This window comes from Oncorhynchus nerka, linkage group LG9b (assembly GCF_034236695.1).
Source record: "Oncorhynchus nerka isolate Pitt River linkage group LG9b, Oner_Uvic_2.0, whole genome shotgun sequence".
NCBI lineage: Eukaryota > Metazoa > Chordata > Actinopteri > Salmoniformes > Salmonidae > Oncorhynchus > Oncorhynchus nerka.
In genome coordinates this window covers 32109084-32116278 of record NC_088424.1, presented here as the reverse complement: position 1 = coordinate 32116278, position 7195 = coordinate 32109084, and the positions used below count along the sequence as shown (strand labels likewise).

The 7195-nt window shown below is 40.8% G+C and overlaps 1 pseudogene; it reads left to right on the top strand.

The window, feature by feature from the left end:
* The first annotated feature begins 284 nt into the window (after positions 1-284).
* LOC115114629 (zinc finger protein 572-like) lies at positions 285-3936 on the top strand (annotated as a pseudogene).
* Positions 3937-7195: the final 3259 nt, after the last annotated feature.

The window sequence follows — 7195 nt, the reverse complement described above, 5'->3', positions numbered from 1 at the left end:
TTTACAAGGTGTGTTGAGTGGTGGTGCCCTGTCCTCCCAGGCCGCTGGCACGGTGCACGAGCAGATAGGGTTAAAATAGTGGAATGGGGTAGTGGGTTTTTAGAATTAGTTGGATGGGTGTTTTTTTAAATGTTATATATAATTGTTTTTTGTTTTTTTTCCTTTTCCAATTTTGTATCAGGATGTAAAATATATTTATATTGTAGTCCATTTGGGGGCGGTAATGCAACATATTGGATACGAACCGCGCTTTAACACCGAATATGGTGATGAAGAAGAAGAAAACGGAAGCGCGATTGCGCACGCATCTGCGATTTGAGACATGGTGGCATTTATCAACATCGTTTGCCTAAATAGATTTCTTACAAATGTCGAATTGGTCCAATATCAACATTTGCCATAGCGTGAGAACTGGAAATATACTGATTATTTATTGCTCATTGGCTAGCAAAATTGTTTAAACATATTTACTTAGTCACTGCGAATAAATACTGGGCTGGACAGGATGGCCAGCTGCAATTTTCAGGAGCAGTTTGTATCCATTATGGAGGTATTGGCTAAAGCAGCTGTAACAGAAATAAACAAACGTGTAGATGATAGCTGTGCTGTTATACGTTTGGAAATGACCCAAAGCCAGCGAGATATTGATGTACTGAAAAGGAAGTGTCAAATTATGGAGAGCGAGTTGAAGAAGACGCGCAAACGAAAGGGTAGTTGTGTTATTATTCATGGTAAATTAATTGAATATGCTAAATCCAAATGTGTGAATAGCCATAATATTTGACCAAATACAATTATTTTCTAGGTTTTTACCCCATGGCATCAGAGAGATCTCCATATCCAGTCAAGATTGTTTTGAACAAGCAGAGGAGTAGCACACAGTGGAGAGACAGCGAGATGTCTGTTGAAGGGGACTCTCAACCCCAGGTGTGATACATCACCTTTTACAATGACAGAGACCTGACATCTTGGATCAATTATGTTATTGGATTATCAGGAGAATTTACTGCTTTTGTGTGATTCATGAGCATGACAAGAGTTAGGTATGGTGTGTGTCCTGAGTAATAACCTCTTTCCCTGTTACAGCCTACTGATGTGGAGCAGAGAGTGGAGACTGAACCCATACTGATCAAAGATGAGGAGACAGCAGAGGACGTGTGGAAGGCTAACGCTCAGGAAGAGATCAGGATGACTGGAGAGGGTGGGTGTGACCATAAGGGGTACTGCTCTGTCTGTCTATGGAAGACTGTGTAGTGGTATGCACGTTCCAAATTACATTGGTGTTTTATGTTCTGGCTTATAGAGTGCACGGACACAGTCAGTTCTAAAGCAGTCATGTTTTGCAACTGTTAAGGGCCTTTTGTAATGTTTATTTTATGTTGATCCCCAAATCTTTAGAGTCTGGTTCCAAGCCTGGGAAACCACCATCCTTTGAGCAACGGCACTGTGATGAGGACTTCATCACACAACCCAACATATCTTCTGAAGACTCAGTAAAACATTACCCAAATTCTGATCGTCCAGAGGAACCAGGAACAACCCGGCTCCCATCTACAGAGGTTGAACACCTCTGCACAGAGCAGCACCGGCCAGACGAGGACGACGACTCACTAGACCTAGTGATGGTGAAGGATGAGAAAGAGGAGGAGTTAGATCAGACCACGGCCCTGGCAGGACCTGACCAGTTTGTCATGGATGAGTCTGATGGGCAGCTGTGGACCTCTGTTGATCCAGGCAGAGACACTGACCCTGTCTGCCACCCAGATTTCTCCTTTCATTCCACAGAAGAGTACTCTCAGAATATCTCAATTTTCCCATCTCATAGTGGGCTGCCATCTTTTCCTACTATGACAGATGAAGTAGGGCCATCGCTTCACTCTTCTATATGGAAACCACATGCTAACATGTTCAGTGCAGCAAAACACATAACAAGACATGTCAGGACATTGGCTGATGAGACTAGACAACAGATGCCAGAGGGACAGAGCAGTGAAAGGCTGAACTCAAGTAATGAAGGAAATAGTTTAGCTCTACAGCCAAGGCAGCATCAATACAGGGCTTCAGAAGCAACAGTGAGATTGAGTGAGTGCATGACAGGGTCAAACATGGCCACCACCTCCACCTTCTCAGGATACAGCCTGAGTCGCAGTAGTTTTAACATGGTGAAGAGAATGAGGACTCAGTGGAGTTCTGGCAGCACCACCGAGAGGCGTTTCAGCTGCACCTTCTGTGGTAAGAGCTTCCCGCGTTTCTGGCAGCTAAAAGAACACCTCCGGAGTCACACCGGAGAGAAACCGTACACCTGCGAACAGTGTGGCAGGAGTTTCACGAAGCAATGCAACATGATCAGACATGCTGTGGTCCACAGTGGGGAGAAGCCCTACAAGTGCACACAGTGTGGGAAATGCTTCACTCAGCGCTCCAGCATGAAGTCACATCAAAGAACTCACATAGGAGAGAGTCCAGTGTCTCAATACGTGGCACCCGCATACCCTGGGGATCCACACACAAGTTTAATGTAGTCTCAGACCAGATGGAACAAATAGGAACATAATTGCATTATGCTTCGGAAACAATTTTAATGTGAAAATGTAGCTCAATCAACCCTACTCGCTATCTTCTACACTATCTGATGTGCTTTCTTTTTCTATCTAATACCTCTACTGATACACTCCCTATGTATTTATTTGGACAGTGAAGCTACAACTTTTAATTTGGCTTTATACTCCAGGATTTTGGATTTGAGATCAAATTTTTTTCATGAGGCAACAGTACAGAATGTCACCTTTTATTTGAGGGTATTTTCATACATCTGTTTTACCATTTAGAAATTAAGGCACTTTATGTATCTAGTTCCCCCATTTGAAGGTGGCATAAGTATTTGGACAATTTCACTTAGTGTATAAAAATCAGTCAGAAGTTTAGTACTTTGCCCCTTATTCTTAGCACCTAATGTCTACATCAAGCTTGTGACTCTACAAACTTGTTGGATGCATTTGCAGTTAGTTTTGGTTGTGTTCTGGATTATGGTGCGTCATTTTGGAGTCACTTTTATTGTAAATTAAGTATTGAATTTGTTTCTGAACCCTTCTACATTTTAAACCCTACCATGACTACGGATAATCATAAATTGATCTTGAATAATGATGAGTGAGAAAGTTACAGAGATAAATATCATGCCCCCCCAAAAAAAATACTAACCTCCCATGTTACTATTAATGGTGAGAGGTTAGCATGTTTTGGGGGCATGATCTTTGTACATCTGTCACTTTCTCACTTGTTATTCACAAATTCATTCATGATTATCTGTAATCATGTTCATATTCTATTCTTATTTACAATAAAAGTGACTCCAAAATGACACAATACATTATTTACCATTAATTTCTATTGGGCACAAAATAATCTGAAACACAACTAAAACAAACTACAAATGCATCCAGCAAGTTTGTAGAGTCATGAGCTTGATGCAGTCATTGCGTGCTAGGAATATGGGACCAAATACTAAACTTTTGACTAAATGTAATACTAATGACACCTTCAAATGGGGGGAGTAGATGCATTAAGTGCATTACTTTCTAAAATGTAAAACAAATGTATAAAAATACCCTCAAAGTAAAGGGTGACATTCTGTTATATCGCCTCATAAGACATTTGATCTCAAATTCAAAATGCTGGATTATAGAGCCAAATGAAAAATATTTACTTCACTGTCCAAATAAATACGTCGGGGAGTGTATATGCCTTAACATTGAGAAGAACCTCTGAATGTTAATTAGCTATAACACATGTAGTATACAATAGCTATTGGAAATATGTAATGAAATTCAGTTTATTTGAAGTTTACATGAAACTAGTTTCATCATCCTTGTTCCCCAGCTATGTGTCAAACAAATATATCCCTTTTCCTTGATTAAATACCATACCACATCTTCAGACCGGTTTCATTAGGTTGTGTGGGTGAGAATGGAGATGACAATATTTGATGATGTTATAACCATTCGTTTTTATGAATGGTTGAAGAAAGTGTTTCAGTATTTTACGTTTCACCAGTGTGTCGTGCATTATGCATCTATAGCCTTTTAATGCATTAACAACCATGTGAGCCATTGCATTACAGTCTTTTCGCCTACATGTAGCCAAAGCTATTGAAAGAGAAAATAAGTTTTACGATCTGAATTATTTTAGATCATAAAACTCATTTCTTTAATCAATAGATATAGTTACTCTACATGTAGTTCTCCGTAGGGTTTTCAGCGGTTAGCTTCGCCCATGACTGGCTCCTTGTGAACTACAATCCCGACTTTGTGTTTTAATGTTTAGGAACATCAATAATCATCACTTGCTAAACGGTTTTTGGAACATATGGACCTCGTCTTTAATATCAGCGAGAATTAATCTTTCAAATCAAAAACAACCAGTTACTGTAGAAGATTATACAGATCCATATGCTGTGTGTTCCTCCAGCCACGAACTACACTTCCTCCTCAGTTACGTTTACACACAGGTGTTCGGAGCACGATAGGTGGCTAATTAGCACAAGTGCTCGCCAATGTCTTCAGTCTGTCTTCTGTAAAAAGCGCTATAACATGGCGATATGGCCGTGTAGAAACACTAACCGTAGTGATATAAAGGTGTGTTGTAATTTGTCCTTTTGTTTTTGGAAAATTATTTATCGCTCATATGGAAGATACGTTTCTAATGTTTCCAAAACCGCTCCACAAGAGATGCGTGTTAACGTTCAGACCGAGCATCGGGGAGCTTAACAAAAGTCCCCACAGGAAGAAGATACTATTGTCAATGGGCGACGAAAAGTAGCTAGTTAGGTCTATGAATGGGCTACCCTACATGCAGACAAGAATATACCGTTGAAGTCGGAATTTACATACACCTTAGCCAAATACATTTAAACTACGTTTTTCACAATTCCTGACATTTAATCCTAGTTAAAAGTCCCTGTTTTAGGTCAGTTAGGGTCACCACTTTATTATAAGAATGTGAAATGTCAGAATAATAGCACAGAGAAAATTATTTATTTCAGCTTTTATTTATTAGGTCACATTCCCAGTGGGTCAGAAGTTTACATACACTCAATTAGTATATGGTAGCATTGCCTTTAAATTGATTAACTTGGGTCAAACGTTTCAGGTAGCCTTCCACAAGCTTCCCACAATAAGTTGGGTGAATTTTGGCCCATTCCTCCTGACAGCTGGTGTAACTGAGTCAGGTATGTAGGCCTCCTTGCTCGCACACACTTTTTCAGTTCTGCCCACAAATTTTGTATAGGATTGAGGTCAGGGGTTTGTGATGGCCACTCCAATACCTTGACTCTGTTGTCCTTAAGCCATTTTGCCACAACTTTGGAAATATGCTTGGGGTCATTGTCCATTTGGAAGACCCATTTGCGACCAAGCTTTAACTTTGTGAGTGATGTCTTGAGATGTAGCTTCAATAAGGCCACATCATGTTCCATCCTCATGACGCCATCTATTTTGTGAAGTGCACCAGTCCCTCCTACAGCAAAGCACCCCCACAACATGATGCTGCCACCCCCGTGCTTCACGGTTGGGATGGTTTTCTTCGGCTTGCAAGCCTCCCCCTTTTTCCTCCAAACACAACGATGGTCATTATGGCCAAACAGTTCTATTTTTGTTTCATCAGACCAGAGGATATTTCTCCAGAAAGTACGAACTTTGTCCCCATGTGAAGTTGCAAACCATAGTCTGGCTTTTTTATGGCGGTTTTGGAGCAGTGGCTTCTTCCTTGCTGAGCGGCCTTTCAGGTAATGTCGATATAGGACTCGTTTTACTGTGGATGTAGATACTTTTGTACCTGTTTCCTACAGCATCTTCACAAGGTCCTTTGCTGTTGTTCTGGGATTGATTTGCACTTTTCGCACCAAGTACGTTCATCTCTAGGAGACACAACACGTCTCCTTCCTGAGAGAAATGACGGCTGCGTGGTCCCAGGGTGTTTATACTTGCGTACTATTGTTTGTACACATGAACGTGGTACCTTCAGGCATTTGGAAATTGCTCTCAAGGATGAACCAGGCTTGTGGAGGTCTTGGCTGATTTCTTATGATTTTCCCATGATGTCAAGCAAAGAGGCACTGAGGTTGAAGGTAGGCCTTGAAATACATCCACAGGTACACCTACAATTGACTCAAATGATGTCAATTAGCCTATCAGAAGCTTCGAAAGCCATGACATCATTTTCTGGAATTTTCCAAGCTGTTTAAAGGCACAGTCAACTTAGTGTATGTAAACTTCTGACCCACTGGAATTGTGATACAGTGAATTATAAGTGAAATAATCTGTATGTAAACAATTGTTGGAAAAATGACTTGTGTCATACACAAAGTATATGTCATAAACGACTTGCCAAAACTATAGTTTGTTAACAAGAAATGTGTGGAGTGGTTGAAAAACGAGTTTGAATGACTCCAACCTAAGTGTATGTAAACTTCCAACTTCAACTGTATACTGAACAAAAATATAAGCACAATGTGTAGTGTTAGTCCCATGTTTCATGAGCTGAAATAAAAGATCCCTGAAATGTTCCATATGCACAAAAAGCTTATTTTTCTCAAATTTTGGGCACAAATTTGTTTACATCCCTGTTAGTTTCCATTTCTCGTTTCCCAAGTTAATCCATCCACTTGACAGGTGTAGCATATCAAGAAGCTGATTAAACAGCATGATCATTACACATCAAATGTATTTATATAGCCCTTCTTACATCAGCCGATATCTCAAAGTGCTGTACAGAAACCCAGCCTAAAACCCCAAACAGCAAGCAATGCAGGTGTAGAAGCACGGTGGCTAGGAAAAACTCCCTAGAAAGGCCAAAACCTAGGAAGAAACCTAGAGAGGAACCAGGCTATGAGTGGTGGCCAGTCCTCTTCTGGCTGTGCCGGGTGGAGATTATAACAGAACATGGCCAGGATGTTCAAATGTTCATAAATGACCAGCATGGTCAAATAATAATAATCACAGTAGTTGTCGAGGGTGCAGCAAGTCAGCACTTCAGGAGTAAATGTCAGTTGGCTTTTCATAGCCGATCATTAAGAGTAGCTCTACGGCTCCTGCTGTCTCTAGAGAGTTGAAAACAGCAGGTCTGGGACAGGTAGCACGTCCGGTGAACAGGTCAAGGTTCCATAGCCGCAGGCAGAACAGTTGTGCACCTTGTGCTG